The 27,304-nt window shown below is 37.5% G+C and overlaps 1 protein-coding gene and 1 non-coding gene across 6 annotated transcripts in view; one reads left to right on the top strand and one right to left on the bottom strand.

Moving 5' to 3' along the window:
• The window catches only part of Enox1 (ecto-NOX disulfide-thiol exchanger 1), a 661,835-nt gene that overhangs the window by 263,754 nt on the left and 370,777 nt on the right, over positions 1–27,304 (top strand). For all 5 annotated transcript variants that reach the window (XM_023700180.1, XM_023700182.1, XM_023700181.1 and 2 more), the window contains one exon: positions 6,259–6,369. The gene's annotated coding sequence lies outside the window, so the exon portion shown is untranslated. The remainder of the gene's footprint in view (positions 1–6,258; positions 6,370–27,304) is intronic.
• Positions 20,706–20,840, bottom strand: LOC111812391. Its single transcript, XR_002817899.1, has one exon. It is a non-coding gene; the product is annotated as a small nucleolar RNA SNORA21 (small nucleolar RNA).

Raw genomic sequence — 27,304 nt, forward strand, 5'->3', positions numbered from 1 at the left:
TGCAATCCTATAGTCCCAGCTACTCAGGAGACTAAGACAGAGAGGTTACAAGTTCAAGCCCAGCTCGGGCAATTTAGCAAGATCCTCTAAATTTTAAAGTATAAAATGCAAAGGGCTGTGGGTATAGCTCTTGGTAGAGGACTTGTCTACAATACCTGAGGTCCTATGTTCAATCTTCAGTACTGAAATATTAATTTTTTAAAACTTAAGTAACAAGGAACTTAGAAGTAATCAAAAAGTACACCAACAGAAATATATCTTATCTTACTGTAGCATACCCATGCAATAGGATATAATGGGGTCATTAAAAAGAACATGGAAGCACATTTGAGTGAAATAATGAACACTTCCATGAATTTAAGTGTACATCAGAACATATATATGTATATATGTATATGTATATATGCACATACATATATTCATATATGTGAAAAAGTTGTATATGAAACTGCTTATTGATTATTTTCCCTAAAAAGTAGGACTGTGATGAGAGAGAAGTTAAAATTTCATGCTTAATTTTTTGAAGCATGAAAAAAACTTTTCTAACTAGTTGAAACTTAGTTTAGTCAATTGCTAAAATTTCCAGAGAAGTCTAAATCTAATGTCTGAGATCTGGGATCTGCAGACTTGTTTTTATGTATCTATGAATTTTCTGTTCTATAAAAAAAACCTCATCCATAGACTACTGTATTCCAGTTCAATTCATGAAAAGCCAAAGGTCAAAAAACAGTTCTAATTAAAGAACACTGAAGACTGAAAATAAAATTATAAATACCCTAACTACAGGCCACCTGTGCGTGGAGGGGCTAGTTTTGTGACCTGTGTCCCTTGCATAGTTCACTAAACGTTATTCCCAGTGCTGTTGTTCCACCACAGATGACTTGTGCAGTCTTGCCAACAGCTCAGATGTGTGTAGGTTGCCAGATTTCGCTGAGTGAGGAGTGTACTGAACTGAGACGGCCTCTAGTAAGATATTTTTCTCCTCTTTATGGCACCTTTTTTATTGTAGAAGCCAAATGACTAGCAAGAAAGAAGGCCAAAGGATCAGAAGGGTGAGAAAAAAAATATTTTCTCATACTGTTGTCCTCTTTTAAGGAGACAAAGCATGCAAGAGGATGTAAGTGGCAAGAAAGGACTATTGATTGATCAGGAAGAAATCTTGGTCCTATAAAACTATTTTGGCCAACAGGTAAAAGGAAATCTGCTGCATAAAAAGACAAACCCAATAATTTTCTTTAAATAAAAAAATCTGTTTCTCTTCAATCTGTATATTTTGTTGATTTCTCATCTGTAATTTGCTGTAATGATTTGCTTTACTGCTTAGGTGGAAGAGTAGGAAGGAGAAAGACTGAGTTGTCCAGCCTATTTACTATAGAAATATTTACCTACTGCAGAGGCAAAAATAAGGAAATGACAGCTTACCGCAGTGACAAAGCAAATAACTAGTTTGCTGTGGTCAGAAGTAAACCTCCTAGACATCTTTGATGCCAGTACTTATCCTGGAAACCTTTCAGAGTATTATGCAAAGGTCCTAGTCCAGCCTGAGAGACCATCCAGCCCAATAGCTGGCCCAGCATCAGTGGGCCTAAAGAAAAGAACACTAGCTAATTGTTTTCAACTTAACTGCTGCTTGAACAAGGGCACCCGGTGGAATAGTTCAGACTAGAGACGGCACAATTCTTCCAGCCAGTTGGGTTCCATGATCAGCACAATAGCTGATGGGCTTTATGCTGAAAAACTGACCATAGCCCCAGTGGTGCCTACGAGGGAGCAGAAAAGGCAGCTGTCACCTCGAAGCTGATTCCCTAGCAAAGAAGTTTTTTCTTCTCCGTGAAGCTCCCCAAAGCAGTAGATGCTGCCTTCTGGACAGCTCAGCACCATGTGGGTTTTCCCAGCTTCCAGAATATACTGGGAGCTGCTTTCCAAGCAGCATCTCACTGTGTAACTTTATTCATAGGCTCTTTTTTCAGTATCACCAACTCTTGTGATTTCCTGCAGCAGGGCACTCAACCTAGATTTGCTTAAACTTTTTCAGGTAAGAGATGGTGTATGTATGAATGACTATCAGTTCTAGTAATGAGAGCAACTCCCTGTACTCCTGATTGTCTTATTTCTTATTTCTTGCCCTTCCTGTTTTCTTAACTTCCATGCAGAAAATTGAACTGCTTTCATCTCAACTCCTTAAGCTGTAGGAGCCTAGCAGATTTAGCTCTAAGACGTCTTGGGATTTTACTCTGGTCAGTGATGGGTGAAGTAGGGTGCTGTTCCTAGAACTAAGTGATACCCTTAACCAGTTATGCAGACAATTAATCTATTTAGAAGTAAAGTGTCTAAGCTACCATGCCTCTTATCTCTGCTGTCCATGCTCCTTGCAGACGGAAGGTCCAGCCACTTATTCTCATCCCTGTTCCTTTGAGGAATTTCTGCTAAAAGAACCAGCTTCCCGATGTCCCTTGCCTGAACTTGTGGTTTTCTTCCTGGGCCTTTGGAGATTTACTTCTTAGGACAAGCATACTTTTTGATAACCTCAGAGTTGTTTTACAAAGTCCCCATCTCTAGCACCTCTTGGTCACTAGGGAAGCATGGATTCCTAAAGAGAGAATTCCTTCCTTTGCAATTTCAATTCCCCACATGTTCCAGCCCCTAGACATGGAATAAGTATCATCCTTACTCTCATCTTAAGTGAGAAGTTTCTGGCTTGAGACTCCTAAAATCCAGCCACTGTCCTTCCTGGCTGGTGAGGTAGGACTCAGCCTAACAGGCAGCATGAGCTTTCTCCAGCTTAGCATGTTCTTTCACATTCTGGTTCAAGTATCTCTCCTGATTGGAATATGTGTCTTTTCTCCCCTTCCTACTAAAAGCCTGATCAGTCATTTCTTTTGCTGCTATCCCAGTAACCTCTGCCAACAGAGATTTCTTTAAATCTTACTAAATCTTTTCTTCTGTATATACTGTAATATGGTACTGGGACACGTAATAATAAATGGTTCTGTTATTTTGTATTATAAGTTGAACTTATAATGCTGTTCAACTTTTTAAGAAATGTGTGCCTTATATATCCATGTAGATTATCAGGCTCCTTGAGCATAGAAACTTCTGAGAACTTCCTTTAAGGTAATTATCATCAAGTCTTATCCTGCCTGGCAAGTGCAAGGGCCTGAGTTCAATCCCCAGTTTAAAAAAAAAAGCCTAATCCTAATGTTTATCACCATTGTAAACCTAATATTTATTGTCTGATAGCTGTTGAATGAAAGGAAAAGTCATGAGTGAATATTTCACGATATTGGTGAGCCCTATTTTCTTTTTGTTAACCCTTCTAAGGTAATTTTCTAACATAATCTTTTAGTTCTGTTTTAACTTACTATGAAATTTGAGAGCTCTATATAATTTTCACTCATAAGAAAAATAAACATTCCAAACTTATAAAATCAAAATAGTTTTTATATTCACTGTCATCTCAGTAAATAAGGGAACAGCAGCTTTAAAAATCTTTAAAAAACCCTGTCCTTTGCTATATATTATTAGAAAAGAAAACGGTTTAAAAGCCAAAGCGCTGGCTTAGGCAATCACAGAAACTGGGGTTTGATCCCCAACCCTACATGCCATCCCAGCCCCATCCCCGGGTGCACTGAGCCAGTCACTGAGACCGGGTATGGTCATGTACTCCTGTAATCCCAGTTCTGGGGAGGCTGAAAACAGGAGGATCGCTATGAGTCAGAGCTGCATAGTAAGATCCTGTAACAAACAGAAGAAAAACCAAGAAAAGAAAAGAAAATTGGACTGTATCTTCTTTTACTTTCTTGCTTGTTTTTCTAAGAGCAGCAAAAAGAATGAGAATGATTAAAGGTTTAGAAAGAAGTTACGATTATTTCTATCTCCAGGTACTGTGAGAGCTCCCCATAGGATGCTTTTTGTTATACATTGAACATCTTCTAGTATAAAAGAACTTTTTATTTTATGAAACTGTACCCAGTTGAGAGTAATTTAAATAGGATGAAACTTGGAAAGATTGAGAACTATTAAATAGGGGCGGAAGTAGGTTGCACCTGATGAACCGTCCTCTGCTTTGATTTGTCTGCTCTGTGCTATCTCTAGGAAGCAGTATGTCATCCCTAGCTACAGTGCAGCAGATTCATGCATATTTACTAGTTGCAAATTATAAATGTGTAGCCCAGAGAGTCAATCACAGTGTTCTTTGTCTTTCTACTTTTCTTTCTTCACTAATGAATCAAAACTCTTTATACATCCAGAACTTGGAGACAGATTTTGTAGCTTGTCATATCCTTTGTACACCAATTAAGTCTTTGTAATTTAAATGGAATTTTGTTTTCCAGTTTGGAAGTTTACATGGAAGGAGACTGAGGTTTTCTCCATCCTGTGTCGAGCTTCTGATGTAATGATTTATTAAGGTACTAGGAGAGATATCGATCCTGCTAATAGCTTCTGCTTTGCCACATAATGTTTTACATTTTACTCAGCTAAAGGACCATATTCCCTTTCTCTTCATCTGATTGACCATAAGTGCTTTGGCCTTTCCTCAGTAGTTATCTCACCAAAACAGTGGGTAAAAGTCAAGTATTTATAGACTAATTAGTGGAATCAACATGTCTAAATACAATACTTTACATAATTCCAAGAAGTAGTATATAGTACTCTAAAATTAGCGAAGTTTGGTATAAGACAAAAGAAAACAAAACAAAAAACAATGGTGAAAACACAAATGATTAAAGGCACACATGAAGTTTGATCAAAAATTATAATGAATGCTTAAATTAGAAAGTATTAGTACAGTAAAAGATACATTGCTGTTAATCTCCCTCAAACTATTCCTCCTTGCTTTCTGGACGTGTTCTGTTAGGAGTGATTTTAGTTGTGCTATCATGGCTGCCTAAATGTCCTGAATCAGTATAAAATATTTACTTTCCATAGTTGTTTTGACTTTGCAGAGGGGCCAGAAATTGCAGGATGCCAGAGCTGGTGAATAAGGCAGACGAGAACTCACACAGTGTTTGTATGTACCTTGCTGTTGGATGGCACTGAGCAATAGCATTCACATTTTTATCTCACCTTATAATGACTGTCACAAAAGAGGACTCCCAGAACTGCTTCAGAACGTGGAAAGAAGGATGGGATAAATGTGTTTGAAGCAACGGTGAGCATTTTGAGGGAGATTAGTGGCAATGAATCTTTTACTACAATGAATTTGTTTGATTGAAACATATACCATTTTTTGTTTGTTTTTTGGATGAGCCTTTGTGTATTCCTGATGACCACTGTTTACAGCTCATTAAGACATAGCCAGTGTGCTATTTCAGCAATAGCACTGCTGCTCTATGGCTTCTCTCCTTAATCTTAGCTTCGTTTTTGTTTATGGAAGCTTTGGAATGTTAGTGGTTTATTTCAGGTTTAATTATTGAAATTTACCATCTCAGAATACCAATAGTTGATGACAATGCAGCGATCATTTTGTTACATCCAAACTACTTTGTCCTTTTACATGTTTTAAGAATTGTTCATTCTTGTTTGGGGTGTAATTAGTTTGATTTTAAAAATAAGAAAAACACTACTGGCATCATGGAATGTATTGAATGGGGAGCAAGGAAACTCAGCTTGAGGCTTGACTTCAAGTGTGTCCTTGCATGGGCAGCACAAGTTCTTTGGGCTCCACTTTCCGCCTTTTGAAAGTAGAGATACAAAAAATTAGAAAAATCAAAGTGGACAATGTCCAATTAGGTTGTGAATTGTATGGAACCATAGGATGTAACTCTTTAAAAATCATCTATAATTGTGTGCTGGCCACTGAAGGATTTCTTTCAAAACAGATGTAGGCAGAAATAGGATTGCAGCTCAGGCTGTGATAAGGTTAGTAATATTGCTCTATATATTTTCCAGTATTGTTCCTTGTGATTCACTACATAGTCAGGTCCTTGTGTAACCTCCTTTTTGCATCCCATTTACATTTGTTGAAGGGATGAAAAATCTCTTTGGAATCTTGTTGGAAATAATGAAAAAGTTTTAGTGTCTAGGACTCACGTGTAATTATTCATATTTTCCCCAAGTAACATTAGTATGCTTGGAAGGATGATTTGTACTTTGTCACAGAATTCTAGGTCTAGATGGGAAAGCAAATCAACAACAACTGGTTGCCCTCAAGTATATCTGCCGCGAGTGAGAATTGCATGTACTGAATTGTGCCATCCTTTTTTTCTTTCATTGTCTTGCATTTACCTTAATCCTTCCACTTGTCATTATCTGCAGGAACTAACAGTTAGCAGAAGCAAATGATCTGCAAAGCAAAACTGAATGGTGCACATGACTTCAAAAAGGGAGAAGGCAAACCTGTTCAAATAAACCAGCTTTAAAGACCTGGTGAGTTCTGTGACACCACTGATAGACGACCTTTCTTTTCTAGCCTTGTCACCAGGGCAGCTGAGTATAATCCCAGTCTATCAAAGGCAGAACTGTTCTTTCATATGTTTTGGTATGTTTTAGAAAATTAAAATAGTTGTAGAATGATAGTAGTCCTACATTCACTATTAATTATTATCATGACTGTCTGATAAACTGCACAGCATAGTTTTCTCCAAGTCAGCACTTAGATATTATAAAAATAATTACACAGTCCTAATCCAAGAACAGTTATCTTCAGTTTGTTGTTGTCATTTTTTGTATCTTAATTTCAGTGTTTAGGTGCTGGTGGGGCCTGTGGACTACCTCTGTGTGGCCAAACTTCCCCCTGCCACCTTCAACTCTTATGTCACTTATTTCCCCCTACAAAATATCCAGGTTCCAAAATTGTCTTCTACTCATCTGTATTATTATAAACTCTCCCTTTCCTTTTATTTTCTTAGTTACTTTTCTCTCATTACTGAGACAAAATACGTAACACTCCAAGTTAAGGAAGGAAAGATTTATTTAGCTCACAGTTTGTAGAGGTTTTAGTCCATAACGGCTGGCTCTAAGGCAGGCTGGCACTTGGAAGAAGGGTAACAATTCATGTTCGTGTAAGACAGAAAAAGCAACAAGAAAGGAGAGACAGCCCTCTTTCTGTCCCCTATATTGTTTTCAGGCTACCTGCCCTAGGACAGGTGTAGCACTCACCCTTAATCTCAGCATTGGACCTTGTATCAATCAGGAACTCTAGATTTACTCACCAAAAAAAAAAAAAAAAAAAAAAAAAAAAAACCCTGTTTCATGTTCTATAGGTCTTGCTTTATCTTGGTCTTAACCATCCAGCAAAATAAAGAAATCCCTGGCAAGAAAGAAAAAAGGATAAAAATCCCCAGTTATCTAAAAAAAAAAAAAAAAAAAAAAAAACCTGGAACTGCATGAGACTTTAGGGAGACATCTAGACACAAACTATTACACTTACTATGACTGGCTAAATTAGGACAAAGGAATATTACTGACTTGAATAAGGTGTCTGTAACCAATGGCTCTGATCTCTTAATTCTCTACTTGAAAGGAGAGTGATAGTATCTAAATATCTCACTTATTTGGCTAGTTAACAATTTGTTCATTCTTTATGTCAACAGAGAAGTCAGTGCTACCTCTTACCTTGATATATTAAGAAGGTAAATGACTGTGAGGTTAGGGAAATCCTTAGGGATAGTTAATACTGGATCTCAAATTATTTCATAGACTATTCTTTTTATGGCCAACATATCTTGGTTCTACTATTTATGCCCAGGAGTGCCCATTATCTTACCTGTACCTACTCTATTGGCAGCAGTAATTTCCTAGCAAAGAGGAGGAGGACAAATAATAAAAAGGATGAGAAGAAGGGAGCTGGGGCATTGGAGATAGAGAAAACCAAGAGAGGGGGAAGGGTAGCCCAAAAGTTGAATAACTTAACCTTCACGGTCTATTTTGACCCTGAGATTCTGTATAAATGAAGGCTACATAAGTGTGAGAATAAGCAATATGATTCAGGGAAAGGGGAAGGTTCTGAGAATGTAGTGCAAGACTGAATTTATAGCTAAAACTTTCTAGGTTAATAAATATGTTATGCTGAGTTGTTTGCTTCCTGGAGCAGAGGTGAGCCCTTTTCTGAGATTTCTATGAATTTCAGAAATCAATCTGTGACCTCCCTGGCATTCCCTTTTCGGACACTGGGGACATCTCCCACACTGAGCTTCAGGTTGTCAATAAATACCTCTGCATTGTCTTTTCTATGTCAGAACTCGGCAAGAAGGTTGGTAAGACATCAGAAATAATGCAGGGTGACAGTTTCCTGTTCCTTGCTATAGGAGTTACAGATGACTTGGATACCAGAGATATGTAGAGACCAGGAAAGGCCAGCTGGACATAAAAATACTGAGAAACTGAGAATGCAGACCAGCTCTTTTTAAAACAAGAGTTTTCTAAACTGAGAAATTAAACTATATATGAAAAGAACACACATACTTGAAGCATGCTTCATATCCTTACATTAAAGCAACATTATGTTGCTTTAGGCACTGTGTACCTGGTAATCTCCTTCCCTTCCTGAGCATAGCCATATAAAGGGACAAACGTTGGAGTCCCCAGGAGGCTGAAACAACTTCATAGATAATCTTGCCATCAGGACATTGGGTGCAATTCAGCTTGGTATTAAGATAAAAATGTTGGGCTGGCCACATAGCTCAGTGGATTAAAGTGCCTGCAAGCAGGCGCATGGGGCTAGGGGTTCGATCCCCAGCATGCTGTGCCAGCCCTGCCCCCGGGGCACACTGAGAGGGCAATTGAGACTGGGTGTGGTGGCGCGAGCCTGTAATCCCAGCTCTTGGGAGGCTGCAAAAAGGAGGATCACTACAAGTCTGATCCAGTAGTAAGATCCTGAGCATCTTGTAGACCCTTCCCTAAAATACAAAAAACAGACAAAGATAAAAATGTTATTTTACCATTCAGTTATTATATTATCAAATACATTCATTAACTGTTGTAGCTTACTAAGCCTGTGAGTATCAAATTTAACTAAATTGTAATGTTCTTTTAAGATAAAAAATGCTTTTGATGTACAGAAATGCTTTGTAGCTTCAAAAGGTCACTAACTTCCTGAAGCAGAAACATGCCAGGTAGTTTTTAGTAGATAAATAATAACCTTCAACTTGATTTAATTGCTCCATTCTGAGGCCTCATTATGGACAAATGCCATCTCCATTCTGTATTAGGTGTGTTTTGCTTGCAGGAAAATTTGAGAAAGCATTTCTTCAAGGGATACCATCTGCATTGTTGATTTTATTTTAAAAATCCAAGTGAAATTAAATTTAGGATCTTTTTAATAGTACCTGAAATCTTGTATTAAAAAAAGAACCTCATCTGTTGCATGATGAGAGTATTTGAAGGATGTTACTGGGCTAGAGTACAATTACACTAGTATTTTACTCTCTAAATACAGCTTGTTTATGATCTAACCTTTTAAACAATTAAAACATACACTTTATGACATGGAAGCTTTGCCTTAATAGCACAAACTGGTTAATTTAAGTTGCTGTTATAATACTTCAGAAGATTCACTGGGCCAAGATGACTAATTTTCATTTCTAGACCATATCAAGTGCATCTCCGTTGTTGTCTACAAGTGTCCTGAAAATAGCTCTTAGGATCTTTGTAAGGAAAAAATGGATTGTGATACCTCCTAGCCACATTGTTGAGGGAAACTCACTTAACCTTTCTGAGGCTCTGTTTTCTCATGTGTAAACCAGGCTGGTAATAATTTAACCTTCTCTGAGTTCTCATGGTGGTTGACTGAGGCAATGGGCAGCTTTAAGATAAGAAGTACAGTTACATCTCATCTTAAGCAGGTTTTAAATGTCCTTCATCTGCAACCAGGTATGAAGACTGTATGCAAAACTACTCTCAAAATGCCTCTAAATTTCCTGTAATGAGCAGTATATGTGGTTCTCTGCCTACTGTACCATCTCTCCAGAATTCCTGCCTGGCCAGTTGTCTTGCCAGTCTAAAAACAGATTGTTGCAGATGAACACTGAATGTAAATACAAATGGATCTGGATGACTACTTGTGTGTAATGCACTCAATGCTGTGCCTCATTCGGTTCATATTCCTTGACCTTTTCCTTGACTTTATCACCTTAATCTCTCCTAAGACTGTAGGGCTTTCATGTAGAATTCAGTATAAGTTTAAAGGCCTTGATCCCTTCAGTTCAAGTTGACATGGGTAGTTTTGAAACCTGAGATGCTTGAACTGGGTTAATGTGGAATAGTTCTCTTTTCCATGGAAGGCAGAGAAGACCTGTGAGCATTAGATTAGAAGTATATATACATTTGCAAGATGCAGAGGACTATTCTCTAGAATCTACTTATATTTTAAGTAATGGTAAATTTTAGCAATGTTGAAAATAACATCATTTGAAAAGATATACATTGGTGTTCCATCGACTATTTTTGAATGAAGTATCTTTGCTCATAGTGGAATGCAGAACTTTTATTTTTGTGAAGTCAGAAGATGAACTGAAGTTAGAAATGTTATAATGATGTTAGGAATGAGTCATTGTTTTATTGGGTTTGGGATTAGATGGACTAGCACTTCCTAATGAATTATATTATTTTACCACTTAATATTTTCCTATTTTTATCTGAATTTGGACCTAATGAGTAAGTTAAAAATGCATTCCTAAGTTTTTGAATTTTCAAATTTTCATTTGTAAGGTGAAGACATTGAAAAGGGAGCTTTGTTAAGAGATAGTTGAATTGTTATTTCTGAATAAATACAGCATGACTGATATTACAGGGACCCTCTGCTAGACCCTCAGAAAGAATGACCTCTGCCAACAACAACAGCCCGATTCTGCAAATTCTCATCTTGTGTCAAAGATTGCCCTAGGTGTCAAGAATAAAATGCTGTTGAGAATTTATATGTAAAGCATAATAGTTTCAAAACTTGTCCTAAATTTGGTGATAGAGGGAAAAATCAAGGGTGTTGTGAGGATCAGAAGGGAAGAGAGTTCAGTGGACCTCTTTGTTATTTTGAGTAACCATTCTGAGTGAATGGCTCAGTGGGATCTGAGGCCTTGGTATCTGGACTCGATGTTGATGGATTTCCATGGAAAGAAGAAACATGAATGGAGGTAGCAGCACGAGCCTGTAGTAGCACTTAGCAATCTTAGGAGGCAGCATGCAGCCCCTTTTCTGGAACAGCACCGCATTTTCCTTTGGGAGCCACGTGGTATCTTTCCTTGTGGAACCAGAAGTGCAACTGCAAGAGCAGATCCCTGGACAGCCAGTCAGCCTTGTAGAGGCTCTGTTACTTCCTGGTCTTGCAGATGCTGAAAGGGCCCATGAACCAAACCAGGCTAATGAAACTGGGCCTGAAGACACTTGTTGAACTCTCACAAATTGTTTTGTTTTATTTAGCACTGAGATTGCTCCCTGATACATTGGAAATCTGGAGCTTCTGGGATCATTTTGTTACCTATTAAAAATGAAGCCAATACACAGATGGCAAAGTGAACAGATACAGAATTGTTTGTGTAACTTAATTAAACAGGTTTACCTGAACCCTTAACCCTTGGGGGTTTTGGTTATGCTTGTTCTTTTTAATTCAGTCTCTCGGAATTAGATTTCTGTTATTTGCAACAAATATCTCTAACAGAGATGCTTTTTAGAGGCAGGAATTTAGGAACTATTTTGCTTTTAAGAAATTTTGTGATTTTTTTTCTTTAAAAAAGCCCAAATCCAGACAGTTTCTAAATGTTTTTCCTGTAAAAGAGGAGCTCATTTTAACTTATATCTTTAAGTAAACAGATATTTAAGCTCAGTTTTAAAACCATTGCTTTATTTCAGAGCAGATTTAATATCAGTTATACTCACAAGAAAAGAAATCTTTAGCCACAGAAAATCATTGTTTTTCTGTAAAAGATGAATTTTGCTTTTATATACTCTCTAGGCACTCTCATGGGAAAACCTAGGATCTGGCATGGAGAATCCGGGGGAGAGCCTGTCTTGTGCATGAGCTGACGGCCTGCACTTGGCTTCCCTGATGGATGGCTCAACGTTGCAGCTGTCTCTTAGGATTTGCAGTGATGACCTCTTTGGGGTAGAGACTCTCACTTTCCAGAGCTGCCTCTCAGATCACCTTTTCTTTAGTGCCCATGCAGGTTTTATAAGCCCTCTGAAGTTGTGTGATTATTTGGGCAGGCCTGTGCTTTCAAAATATCTGACCACTGTTGTCAAGTCTGTCCAGTCATTTCAAATAGTGAGATTTCCTGAGTTATTTGCTTACCTTTTTGTTTTTAAGAACAAAACCATTCTGAGCCCTTAAGGATAAAACAAATGAAATTACACCTACATTTATCTTATCTGGTTATTACTTAGGGAGTTCACTTTCAGATGTTTTCTCTTTGATGTCTTTATCAGTTAACTCCTTAAGTCAAAAATAACATGCATCTTCATACATCATTAATGAATTTTTGAAGTTTGCTTCCCTAATATGCTTAGCTGGTTGTTTCCCTGGAAGCAGAGAAGATGTAAATGTGTTCTTCCATAAGATTCTGGCAGTTTGAAACCTTTTCATTTCCATGTTCTTGTCTCTGCTTTGTTTTTATTTAAGGAAACCAAAGACAATATAGACTTAAGAACACGAACTTGACAATGAGCAGTTGATTTTATTAGGGAAATTTTTCCTTGAGGAAAATTCATGCTTCATTCAAGAGCTTTATTGCCTGCTTGGCTTATGAACCTGGGATGGGGCTCTAGAGATAGTAATTGTGATACAGATCAGTGGCAGGAAGATGGCCCAGGCCTGACTTTCCCATGATTTTATGGTTATCTGAGCCAGCTTACCCAATATCAGTTCACAGGCATTCTTTTTCTGCTGTTGTTAAAGAGAATACAAATTAGAATTAAATCAAACAAATTAAAAGTGATACAGATTTTTGCTTAACAAAGTCATATGAATTTCACGGCATTTGTTATAATGCATAGTGTTGTCTTCCAACCAGTTATTCATATTACCAGATATATGCATGGAAAATTATAAGAAGAAAGAAAACAAGAAAGAAATGTATAAGAAATTAAGAAGAGAAAAAGTACAAATAATTGAAAAAAGGCAACAAAATAAATTAAAGCATTAACTGCTTCTTCCCATAGACCAACAGAAATACATAGTACAGTTGTCCAAACCATCCTGCTTACATGCATAGATAAATCTCTTTCACTTACTCCCTCTCCTGTCCTCCTCAACTCAGTAACTCCTTTTGAATTAATTCACTCCCTTTTCCCAGTACCTATTGGGAAAATAGATTCCATTTTTCTTTTTCAAGTTGTCACACTAAAAAGACAATGCACTGTTTGCACATGCAGATCTGATTTATTTCACTTAAGAGTATGTTCTCTAGTTGCATCCATTTACCAACAAAAGACTTACATTTATCCTGTTTTATAGCTGAATAATACTCCATTGTATAGAAATAACACATCTTCTTTATCCATTCTTCAGTTGGTGGGCATTTGGGTTGTCTCCAGGATACAGGCATTCTTGAAGCAGTACTTCTCAAATGGCCCAAAGGCAGGTACTGATAGCGCAGTTGGGCAGACCCACAATGTGGTCCTGCCTCCATTATCCCTGCTAGGTGCCTTGTGAGGCCCTTATGTCTGGAAATCTGAGGTGTACCAACAGGATTTTTCAAATCAATCTCAAGTATCTGTGACAAGGACAGTTCAAATTAATTTTCAGAGTTTTCACTGTTTTCTGGTTTTATTTCTTTTTGTTCAAGTATGAAAACATGGAGAAGTGTGGCTGAGGGCTTACTTTTTTTGATGAGTTTACTCAGGCAAATTATCATCAAAGTTCAGACTTGATTGAATTATAACTAATGAAAAAGTAGAAATTTAGGATTTATGGAATGTTTGCTGTTTAAATCTACAGACATCTAGAAAGTGTGGCCCTCAGAAGGTAGTCAGTAGAGACACATCATGAGGTAGAAAGGTCTTTTATACTGAGGTCCCTTCCAGTGTATTGCTTTGGCAGTAAGAGTGACGTGTCTCTCATCCTGTGTATGATAAGGCCCTGCTGCTTGTCTGCCTGTGACTTCTCATGACCATGGCATTGCTTACGAGGTTCCAGACAATTGAGCGTAGCTCATCCTGCACTGACTCCACTACACATTTTCTTCTGGACCCAGCACACTCCTGATCAGAACCAGGTCTTGGCTGTTTCTCTGATCTTTGCTTTGTTTGTAGCCAGCTTCTCTGAGTGCTCTTTTCTGTTCTTGCTGACAACTGCCCCCCATTCTACATCCAGTCACTCTTTGCAGTAACCATGTTTTACCATCTTCATAGTTCTTTGACACTATTTGGAATTACTTTTTAGTTTACCTATTTCGTTTGCTCCTACTAGAATACCTATTGTATTAGGGCAGGAATTTTATTTATTTCCAGCACCTTGAAATTATCTGGTACAATATAGGGTCTCAATATTAACACTGTATATTGGAACTTTCTAGACCTCCTTGGATGCCAATGTATTATTTAATGTTTTTATACATAAGCAATTTTGTTGTCCTTTGTCGTTACGTGAACAATGTCAACCTAGTAAACTAGCACCACCTTCCACCTTGCTGTAGCCCCTAGCATCTATTAGAGTCATAGTAGCTCAGATAAGGTAGCTGGTTTTATTGAGTAAAAGTTGAGTGAGGATAATGGATGCCAGCAATTAGACATATGTCACTGCATAGAAGAGACATCTTGCTGTGACAGGAACAGCAATCTTCTCACTCCTGGAGTGCATGCAGACTGTTACAAAGTATGGACATTAATTTAAAGAACCAACTGGTCCTGAAAAGTTTCTTGGCTCTTTCAAAGTCAGTAACTTTGACTTTGCTTTATGAAAGCTCTATCCCTGTTTCTTAACAGAAAGGCAGGAGGAGGAGCAGGCCCTGGAAAGGCCTAGCATCCAGGTAACCTTACTCAGGGACTGGGCTCACAGGACAGGCCTCCAGCTGAGGCTGTTTGTGGATACTGTTTCACTGCTCCATACTCTCTGAGTTTCTGCATCTTAAGGTCACTTATTTATGTGTGTGAAAGAGGAAACAGAAAAGAGCTTGACAAAAAGATTCTTTTGTTGAGGTAGTTTAATAGCAGAAAAGACAGCAAATGCCACCCTGGGGTCAGCTGGAAAGGCTAGTTGCATAAAAATTGCATTTTCATTATTATTTTGAAGATATCAGGGTGGGAAATCTCAGTAGCTTCATGTGTGTTAAGGTCTTTAAGAGATGGCTGTCAGCCTAAAACTCACATACCCCATTTTATCCTGAGGCCCAGACAATTTACTTTAATGATAGCTAGAATTCCTTTGAGACAGCAGATGTCTCCAGTGTAGGGGTCCATTGGTCTCTCAGTGTGATCTCTTCTACCTGGGGAGAAACAGTGGCAGGAATGAGGAAAAGGTAGACAGCAAGGCAAGAGCTGGGTTAGGTGGTGACTCGTCTGCCTGGTTGGGCAAAACGAACCCCCAACCCAGCAGCAATATGGACATTTATTTATATCTTTGCCAAGTTAGTAACACCTAACACAAGGTTGCCTAGTGACTAATAGCCAACATTAACCAGTCAGGATGCTTATCTCAGGACTGAGGTAGCTTGACTGCTTTAGAGACTGAGGCTAGTCCCACCTTTACACATCTGACCAGTTTTCCAGTTCACATAACTCTCAACATTCCAGATGTTACTGGATCCTATGGTCCCAGTTCTACAGACCAAGCTGAGTGATAACCAGTGAGTAGAGATACCTCTGAGGTCAATTGGAGACATGATCAAAGGTGCCTGTTATCTATTTTTTCTGATTTTGCAGCTTGCACAATTTTCTATTTTTTCTGATTTTAAGTTTATGGTATCTTTTGCAGCTGCTCGATGGACTGAGACACCTGTGTTTTAAGTTCCAAGGATTTAGAGGATAGGACAGTTAGTGAAGGTATAGGTGTCAGGGGTGGTGTTTATACAGAGATGGTAGCAAAAGAAAGGAAATTTTAAAAAGAAGTAAATTCTGGCCTCTGTACAAGATAGTTTATGCCAATCTCACATCAGAGGGGAATAACTATTCTCTCTTATCAATTCATTCTTTCCTTTTGAAGATAAGCAGAAATTTCACTCCCTTTTCTGCCTGAGTTCTTTGCTTTCTTGACTGGCAGGTGCTTTCAATTATTGGCTTTTGCCCAGAGCAAAGATATGAATTAAGTTCTTGCCAGGTAAAAGGAAGTGTATTTGATGAGGCTTGACTTCTGTCCCCTTTGTAATTGGGGACAAAACTACCCAATTTGGAAGGTAAGTGGTTCTTATTGTGATTATATTTCTAGTCCAGTAATTTAGCAAGCTAATATGAACATAATAATTGGTTTTTATAGTTATTTTGTCAATAGGTATATTCTTTTATCAAGAAAACACAACAGCACTCTTCCTTAATTCAATTCTATCAACTTTTATTAAGTATCAACTGTGTGTCAGGCCATATGTTGGCCCTCAGGGGAACAGAAGAGATGAAATATGTTTTTCATAACAGCAAGAAACAAGAATCCTGCTGATGTACAAGGAGGCAAAAGCACAGTTGCCTGCTTGGGTTCTCATGTTATAATTCAAAATCATATTTAGAAGGGCCATCCAAATAGCTCAGCAGATTAAATGCCTGCGAGCAGGTGCAGGGGCAGGGAGTTCGATCCCAGGGTCTGCTGTGCCGGCTTTGGCCCCACCCCCGGGGTGCACTGAGATACCAATTGAGACTGGGCGTGCTGGCACACACCTAGAATCCCAGCTCTTGAGAGTCTGTAAATAGGCAGATCACTATTAGTCCAATCAAGTAGTAAGACCCTGAACACCCTGTAGACCCTTCCCTAAAATACAAAAAAAAAAAACAAACAAAAATGTATTTATTTGTTGGTTATCTTTTGTTGGGCACTTTGCATGAATCATCTGTACTCCCTACAACAGTGTAGTTCAGGGGGCAGTTTTCAGTGTAATGTCCAGCCAAAAAAAACTGAAAGTGACAGAGAAAGAGAGGAGAGAGAGGAAGGGGGAGGAGGAAGTGAAGGCGGCAGAGAGAGAGGGAGGGAGGAAGGGAGGGAGAGAATGTACAACTTTGCAGGGTTGTATAGCAAGGAAATGATTTGGATTATTGTGTACTTGTTTTTCAGTTGGACAGTAATTGAGATAGAAATGTATTTTTTAAGGAAGTGATCTCATATACTAACTTTAAGGCCTTCCATAAACAGAGATGAAGGACAGCTACCAGCTCAGTGATCTGGGATGACTGGGGAATTTGAGAATAATTTAACAGAGATTCATCATGAGATATGGATGAGCTGAGGAAGAAAATTTCTGAAAAGTCAGAAGAAAGATGTTCTCTGCTCCATCTTTGGTAACAGGAATAAAGAGAAAACTCAGTGTTTTGTTCTGAAGGTATATAACCGAGCATTCTTTACTCTTGGAACCAGAAGTCAGGGGACATGCAATATTGTAGCTTAGTGATTTGTTCTATACTTTGAAACATTTTATATAAAAAATCAATATATCACTAATATAGTTTATTTATATATTTATGAAACAAAAGTTTCATACAGTATTACCTCTGTAACACCTGATCTGCTCTAATATCTTCTAGCTAAGAGAGCAATTGTGATTTATTAGTTAAGAATTCACAAGGCTTTACCTAATCTCACAGTCTTTTTCTTCTCCTCTCTTGATACCTTATGCTCAGGTACAGCATCCATGACTCCTTTTTCTCTTTCACCATGTATACTTGTTGCTGTAGACTGAATGCGTCTCCTCCACATTCGTATGTTGACATCCTAACCCTGAAGTGATGGTATTAGAAAGTAGAGTTGGCAGGTGATTAGGTGAGGAGGCTAGAACCTATGTAAATGGGGAAGTAGAACTTGCTTCTCCTCCCACATGAAGATTGAGCAGGAGGCCAGTTTCCTATGAGCCAGCCCCAAATATTTCATCTGTGAACACATTGTTCATAGATTTTGCAGCTTGCACACTTTCTATTTTTTCTGATTTTAGGTTTATGGTATCTTTTGCAGCAGCTCAATGGACTGAGACACCTGTGTTTTAAGTTCCAAGATCCTCTGTCATCCCTGCTACTTGATCTTTGTAGATGAGGGATGTATATCATTTGTTACTGGTGCTCTGTGGTTTATGACAACAGAAGGGAGTTTCTTCCCAATATCTGAAGTTTCTCTAACATTCAGAAAACATTCTCGGTGGCAGGGGGCAGAACAGTTTTTGACATAATTTTTAAAACTGGAAAAGAAAAAAAAAAAAAACTTTCAGTCAAACTCAATGCTCTTTTAGTTCCATTAGTACTATTATCTTTTTCAAGCCCAGAACTTGAAAATCAAAATCAAATCTAGGCCCACTAAATGACTGGAAGTTTATTATTTCAATTTCAACCTTGGTTGTATGATAGAAATTTTTTTTTTGAAATCAATGGTACTGGAGTTTTGTGTTAGGGAAAAACAAATTATCTTTCTCTAGAATTGCCTATTTCAATTTTATGCCATGTAGGAAGTAGCATTCAATGAAACATTTGTGCTTTAGCATTTTTGGAGGCTGCATCAACAGGGCTGACTCCTGACAATTTCCGACTGAACTGTATTGTATTTTTCTGTATGAAAAGTGGTATGTGGTATACTGTTTAGTTTGTTTTGAAATTTTAGCATAGAAGTTTCAGAGCAAAAAATTAAAGAAAGGTTGGAGAGTTTGGAATGCTGAGATTATTTTCAGAATCTTGTAATTTTAAAGTGTATAAAATAATTGAAGTAAGATAAAATGAACTGAGTGTTTGACAAGGTCTCTGTGTTAGACTTTACTGTAGGTATACTGTCACTACCAATGCTTTCCATTAGCATGTTGCTGGGTGCAAATCATGGATGTCAGCCTAGATCTCACCTTCTCCCTTTATCCCCGCAGGAGGCACATTGCATCCTATGTATTCTCTTTAGAGAAACCCCATTTTCACCTGTTTCTGTTTATGATGTCCAAGGCACACCTTTATTTTTTTTTTCAGGGGGAAGTCTTCAAAAGGCCCTTCTCCCCCACCCTTACTTATCATTCATTCCACTTCACCCTTGTTCTCCCTAATCAGTTTTCACCTTAGCCACCTGAGTAAACCATTTAAAACAGTGATGATGGCAAGCATTTCAGAGACCAAGTGCCAAAGTGCAACCTGAAACCCACTTATTTATTGCACAGGGCCAACTCTACAATTAAATAAAAAACTGAGATTTCAGCTTAAGAAAAAACAAAACAAAACCTCAATACATGTACATTTTTTAAATGCATTTTGTACAGGGTCTCACTATGCAGCATGGACTAGTGGTAATCCTCCTGTTTTCAGCCTCCACAGTGCTGGGATTACAAGCATGCAATCCTATGCCCAGTCTTGGTGGCCAGATCAATTCACCCAGAGGTTGGGCTAGTATGGCATGTGGTGCTGGGGATTGAACCCTGGTACCTGTGCTATCTTGTTGGCCCTACATTACTTTTTCTTTCTTTCTTTCTTTCTTTCTTTCTTTCTTTCTTTCTTTCTTTCTTTCTTTCTTTTTTAGTGGTACTGGGGATTGAACTCAACGTACATTACGTTTTTGTGTCAAAAGAAAAACACAATAATAAGTGTGCCATAGACCTGCCACCACTGACTTAAAACAGTGCTAAGGATCTAGTTCAGTGGTAGAGCACTTGCCTAGCATGTCCAAGGTCCTGGGTTAAATCTCCATTACTGTGAAAGGGGAAAACCCCCATAAATCTGAACATTACATTGTCTTCTCTAATGAGAAGTGCATTTCTAACCCAGAATCAACAATTCTCAAGGCTCTGGAGGATCCAATACATGCCTCACTCTCCAGTTTGATCACTTGTCTCTTCAGTCTTCTTTCTATTCTTAATTTACCAAGACTCTTTCCTCCTGAAACTTTTCAACATACCTTTCTATGGTAAATATAGTGAGCTTTTTTTTTTTTTTTATCAGAGTCGTCTTAGCAGACTATAGATATATTGTGATGCTGCTGTCACTTGATGTAAAAACAATAACAGGGCCAGGGAGATGGCTCAGTGGAATAAGTGCTTCCCTGGCAAGTGCAAGGGCCCGAGTTCAATCCCTGGTTCTGAAAAACAACAACAACAACAAAAACCAATAACAACCTTAAAAATAAATAAAAATAAAGACAATAACAACCTTATCCAAAACTATATGCAAGAACCTGCATCACAATGTTTTGGAAAACCTTTGATGAAAGAATATTTAGAAACACAAAGTTTTTCAAAAAATGGGGTTGATTAAGGACCATGTGGTTTTCAAAGCACTGTACAATTCTCATTTAAATTTTGTTTAATACTTAGAAGACCCAAGTTTGAAGTTGATATTGTTATTCAGAAAAGCAAAAAGGATAGGATGGTAGATTTAAATCTAAATATGTTAGCAATCAAATTAACTGTAGATAAACATAATGCTCCAGTTAAAGGACAAGACTGCTAGATTAGTGAAAGCTCAACCTAATGCTACTTTCAAGAGATTATCTAATGTATAATGATGTAAAAAGATTGAGCATATAAACAGGGAAGAAAGTATAAAACACAAGCAATAATGCCCTCTCAGAAGGGATAATAACAACATTAACACTAGTAAGGCTTTGAAATAATCAAGTATGAAAAAGACATACATGATTATTATTTTTTTTCTTCTTTTTCTTTTTTCTTTTTTTTTTTTTTTTTTTACCTTGTCACACCACTGATTGAAGCGAAACAACACAACATGCTGCCGCTTCACCCAAAAGTGGTGTTTGTACTCTGCCCTTTTTGACGGCTCAATGGGTCACTAGCGAGAGGCCCAGCGAGTGCTTTTAAAGGGGACATACATGATTATAAAAGGCTTAATTCACCTGAAATTTAAAACTCCCTAAGTTTTAGTTACTTAATGGTACAGCTAGTTAAAGCAAAAGTGACAGAGTAACAGCACTAAAAAAATGCATAGGTAGTAAGAGACACTTCTTTAAGTAACTGAGAGAGCAGAGAAATCTAAGCATTTAGAAAGCTTATATAACATGACAATAAAATTTACTTATGGACATGTAGGGACTGCAGAGGTAGCTCAGAGGTCTAAGCACCTGCCTGGCAAGCACCGAGCTGCTGAGTGAGACCATGTACTTGTGGACATGTATAGATAGACACTCAGCACACAGGTACAGAAAACCCTTTTTTTTTTTTTTTTTTTTTGTATAATGAAACAGAAAACATGAGCCAAACAGTAAGGCAAAAGCCTATTTCAAAGGCTTGACAACTTAGTTTTTAAACTCTTAAAAAAATTGTAAAAGTCTTTTTTAAAAAAGGTTAGAAGTCAATGGTAGGTCATGTACGCTACAAATCAGCAACAATAATCCTGAAAAAATTAAAATCTTGAATATTCCTATACTTTAAAATTAAAAAAAAACTTAAATAATGGATCAAGAAGAAATCAAAATGGAAATTATAAAATATTTTGGCCTTGATGTAAAATTTTAACATATCTAGATGTTTAAATGCATCTGATGCCATATATAAGGGAAATTTCTAGCTTTTTTTTTCAATTTAAGACAGGGTCTACAGGGTGTACAGGGACTCACTATGTAGATCAGACATGGAGTGATTCTTCTCTTTTCAGCCTCCCAAGTGTAGGGATTATAAGTGTGTGCCACCACGCCCAGTCTCAGTCACCATCTCAGTGTACCCTGCAGGCAGGGATAATGTGGCATACAGTACTGGGGATCGAACACCAGCTGCTCTGTGCTGCCTAAGCAGGCGCTTTAGTCTGTTGAACTATCACGCCAGCCCTCCTAATTTTAAATATAAGTTGGAAGGAAGACTGAAATTAAATTGAACATCTATCACAAAAAATGTTTTCAGAGAACTTCTGCTACACTCTTGGAACCCCTCCAGACCCAGCCCAAGCCCAGGTCTGGCGAGTATGTGAGAGAGCTTCCACGCTCCCCTGTGCCCTCTGAGCCCTTCCAGACTCAAACCAAGCATGGCATGTGAGTGAGAAATTCTACCTCGCTCTCAGGACCCCTCCAGACCTAGCTCAGGCATGGCATACAGGGCTGGGGTGAAACTTGAGCTGAAGTTCCTGAAGAGAGGCTAGGGGAGAGAACCACACAGCTATCCAGGCATAGAACATCTTGCCAGAGAGGCAAAACAAGTTCACTTCTAAGGGCTACAACAGGAAGAAGCTGAGCACAGCAGTCAGAACCAAGCCAGGCACAACTGGATGAATTTGAACTTGGTAGATCTGCACCCGAATTTCAGCAGGTGCTAAGGCTATAACTGCACCAAAGCTCTACACCAAAGATCAGAGCACACTGCCATACAAAATGACAAAGAGAAGGAGCAAAATGCAATCTCAGGCAATAAGCCCACCCAGAAAAAGTGCAGAAGACAATAGCACAGAAGAAAGTGAGAATCACATAGTTAAAATGTCTGAATTAATAGTGTCTGAATTAAAGAACCAACTACAGAAAGGTATAGAGGAACTCAGATCAGAAATAACCTCTGAAATAAAGAAATATCTGAATTAATAGCGTATAAAGTAAAGAATCAAATGCAGAAACATATACAGGAAATCAGATCAGAAATAACCTCTGAAGTAAAAGAATTAATAACTGCTTCTCAAGAAGACACATTAAAACATAGAGGAGATTAGAAAAATGATGGTGTCCTTGAATGAGCAATACAGGAAAGAAATAGATCACTTGAAGCAGAGTCAAAGAGATATAGAAGAATTAAAAATCTCAATCACAAGCTTGCAAAGCCAGATGAGTAAAACTAGAGTTTCAGATCTTGAACATGCCATCACAGCTAGTGAAAAGGTAAGAAAAGATCTCTTAAAACTAGGATGCAGGAAGAAAAGGATTCATCACCTGCAAGATGATGCAAAGATGAACAACATGAGGCTAATATGCATCAATGAGAAAGAAGAAGTCAGTACAAATAATATTATAAAGAATATGGGCAGAAGTAATAGCAGAAAACTTCCCAAATATGAGGAAACAATCTGACATTCAAGTAACTGAAGAATACAGAATTCCAAATAACATCAAACCAATGAAAAACCCACTGAGACATATAATAGTCAAAATCCCGGAAATCCAGCACAAGAACAATATACTAAAAGCTGCTAGAGAAAAGAAACAGATTACATTTAAAGGAAAACCCATCAGAATAATGGCAGACTTCTCTTCAAAACACCATGAAGTCAGGAAGAGCATGGAGCAGAGTACATCAACTCCTCTATGAAAACAAATTCTAGCTCTGACTACTATACCCTGCAAAACTCTCTTTCAAGTTTGATGGAGAAGTGAAATACTTCCATGACAAAGAACAACTAAAGAATTTCATGAAGACAAAACCAACCCTACACAAACTACTAAAACATGTTCTATAGAGGGACCAAAATGATCAGAACTCCACAAATGTATACAAAAGGAACCCACTAAATAGGGCAAACAATTAAACACAGGAGAAAAAGGACTAAACAACAGCAGGTAAATAACATGTAAATCTTAAGTCAGTACATCTCAATTATAACCATCAATGTAAATTAAAAAAGAAATATCTGAGTTAATTCAATTCACCAATTAAAAGAAATAGACTGGCACAGTGGATTAGGAAACAAAATCCAACAATGTGCTGTATACAAGAAACACATTTGACTCATAAAGACATTCATGGGCTGAAAGTCAAATGATGGAAAACAATACTGCACATGCCAGCACCTCAGAAAAAGCAGGGGTAGCAATTCTGTTCTCAGACAGTCTCAACTTCAAACCAAGAATGATCAAATGAAATAAAGAAGGCTACTATATACTGGTTAGAGGAAAGATTCCAGAGGAAGAGGTAATACTCATAAATTATATATGCACCGAACACAGGAGCACCCAACTATATAAGACAAATCTTATATAGTGGACATGAAAAATCTAATATCCAATACCACAATCTAAACAGGAGACCTTAACACCCCCTTATCCCTAAAAGATAAGTCAGGCAGACAAAAAATTAGCAAAGAAGTAGCAGAACTGAACCAGAGCTTGGAACAAATGGATTTAGTGGACATATACAGAGTGTTCCACACAAACACAGCTGAATACAATGTTTTTTAAAGCTGCATATGGGTCATTTTCTAAAATAGACCTCATACTAGTCTATAGGTCATACTTAAATATATACAAGAAAACAGAAATTATCCCATGCATTTTATCTGACCACAGAGAAAAGAAACTGGAAATAAAGGACAAAAGAAGCCAAAAAAACCTTCAGAAATACATAGAAATTAAACAAAACCCTCGACAACCAATGGGTCACAGAGGAAGTTAAACAAGAAATTGAACGATATCTATAATTCAATGAAAATTTAAGCAGAACTTATTGGAATTCATGGGATGCAATGAAAGCAGTTCTCAGAGGGAAATTTATAGCTGTGAACTCACACATTAGGAACACAGAATGGGAACAAATAAGCACCCTATTGTTGAACTTCCAACATCTAGAAAAGGAAGAGCAAATCAAACCCAAAGCCAAAGATGGGAAGAAATCATAAAGAATAGAGAAGAAATTAATTCATTCGAGACAAAGAGAACAGTTCAAAGAATTAAGGAATCAAAATCTGGTTCTTTGAAGGATGAAATAAATTTGATAGGCCCCTAGCTAACCTCATCAAAAAGAAGAAAGAAAAAATTCAAATACAAGCAATAAGGAATGAAAAGTGTGTAATTACCACAGACCCAGTGGAAATTCAGAAGACTATCAATAGCTACTTTGAGAATCTTTACTCTCACAGAATAGAAGACACAAAAGAAATGGACAGATTCCTAGAAAGGTACAAATTACCAAAACTGAATCAAGAAGATATAACAACTCTCAATAACACAATAACAGCCAATGAAATATGGAATATAAAAAAAATACCTACCGACAAAGAAAAGTCCAGGTCCGGATGGATTCACAGCTGAATTGTACAAGAAATTTACATAAGATTTAATCCCCATACTCCTCAAACTCTTCAATAAAACTGAAAAGGAAGCAGTCTTCCCAAAATCATTCCTGAAGGCAATATTATACCAAAACCAGGGAAAGAGAACTACAGGCCAATCTCTCTCATGAACAGTGATGCAAAAATCCTCGAAAAAAATCCTAGCAAATAGAATACAGCAAATCATCATGAAGATTATACAACATGACCAGGTAGGATTCATCCCAGGGATGCAAGGATGGTTCAATATATGGAAATCTCTAAATGTATTACAGTATATCAATATATCAAAATCTAAAAGCCACATAATCATCTCAATTGATGCAGAAAAGGCTTTCGATAAAGTCCAACACTCATTCATGTTTAAAGCCCTACAACAAATCGGAATAAATGGCCTCTACTTCAATCTGATGAAAGCAATCTATGCCAACTAAATGGCTAACATAATTCTAAATGGAAAAAAATGAAGTCTTTTATTCCCAGATGTGGTACGAGACAAGGATGTCCTCTATCACCCCTCCTATTCAATATAATTCTGGAATCATTAGCTAGAGCCATTAGACAAGAGAGAAACAAAAGGAATAAGAATAGGTAAATAATAAGTTAAATTATCATTATTTGCAGATGGCATAGTAGTTTACTTGGAAGACCCAAAAAACTCCACCAAGAAGCTACTAGAATTGATACACAAATTCAGTAGCATAACATGATGCAAACTCAATACCCAAAAGTCAATAGCATTCCTCTACAAAGATAACAAACACACTGAGAGGGAAATTAGGGAAACATTATATTTTATAAGAAACAATACCTTTTTCTCATACTATTAGCATCAGGGAAAATGAAATATCTTGGAATTAATCTAACTAAAGAAGTCAAAGATCTTTTCGGAGAAAATTACAGTACTGTTAAAAAAGAGATTGTAAAGGATTTCAGAATATGGAAAGCTATTCCCTGCTGCTGGATAGGAAGAACCAACATTGTGAAGATGGCCATACTCCCAAAATTGCTATACAGATTTAATGCAATCCCTATCAGACTACCACCAACATACCTCCCAGACCTAGAGATAGTGTTCGTAAAATTTATTTGGAACCAGAAATGACCTAGAAGAATAAAGGAAATCCTGGGCAACAAAGAAAAGGCAGGAGACATTACAGTTCATTACTGGAAATTATACTGCAAAGGTACTGTGATAAAATCAGCATAGCAGTAGCAACAAAATAGAGCTGAAGATCAATGGAATAGATTAGAAGATGTAGAAGCCTCTGCGAACACACACAGCCACCTGATCTTCAACAAATGGGTCAGACATGCTCAATGGAGGAAAGATGGCCTCTTTAGCAAATGGTGCTGGAAAAACTGGCTGTCTACATGCCGAAAACTAAAACTTGACCCAGGTCTATCACCATGCACTAAACTAAAGTCAAAATGGATTAAAGATCTAAACATTAAAACAGAAACACTAAATCTCCTGGAAGAGAAACTAGGAGGAAGTCTTGAAGGCATAGTGGTAGACAAAGAATTCATGAACAAAAAATCAAATCACACAAGTAATACTTGAAAGAATTAACAACTGAGATCTTCTCTTATTAAGAAGTTTTTGCATGTCAAAGGAAATTACCAAGAAAGTGAAAATACAACCCACAAATTTCAAAAAAATCTTGACTAGTAAGCACTCAAAGGTTAGCTCTCTAGAATTTATAAAGAACTAAAAACCATTAGAGTCCCAATATATAAAGAGCCAGTGCAGAAATGAGTATCTGAGAAGAACACACACTTCTCAGGGGACGAGATTAAAGAAGCAAATAAATATATGACAAAATACTCTACATTGCTAGTCATCCATGAAATGCAAATTAAAACAACACTGAGATATCATCTCACCCCAGAAAGAATGGCTATCTTAAAGAAATGAACCAACAACAAATGTTGGAGAGGCTATGGGGAAAAAGGAACCCTTCTCCACTGCTGGTGGGAATGTAGACTGGTGCAACCATTATGGAAATCAGTGTGGAGACTCCTTATAAAACTAGGACAGGAAATCCCATTCGAATCATTTATCCCCCTACTGGGAATTTTCCCAGAAGAACTGAAAGCATCATGTCATAATGATATATGTGCAGGTATGCTTATAGCAGCACAATTTGCAATAGCCAAATCTTAGGAACAACCAAGATGCCCATCACCTGAGGGATGGATGAAAAACATATGGTATTTTTATACAGTGGAGTATTAACTTGAATCCTTTATATTTAAGTGGATGACACTTGAAGATATACTCATAAGTTAAAGAAACCAATCCCACATGTGT

The sequence above is a fragment of the Octodon degus genome, unplaced genomic scaffold (genome assembly GCF_000260255.1).
Source record: "Octodon degus isolate 3935 unplaced genomic scaffold, OctDeg1.0 scaffold00122, whole genome shotgun sequence".
In the NCBI taxonomy this organism is placed as follows: Eukaryota; Metazoa; Chordata; class Mammalia; order Rodentia; family Octodontidae; genus Octodon; species Octodon degus.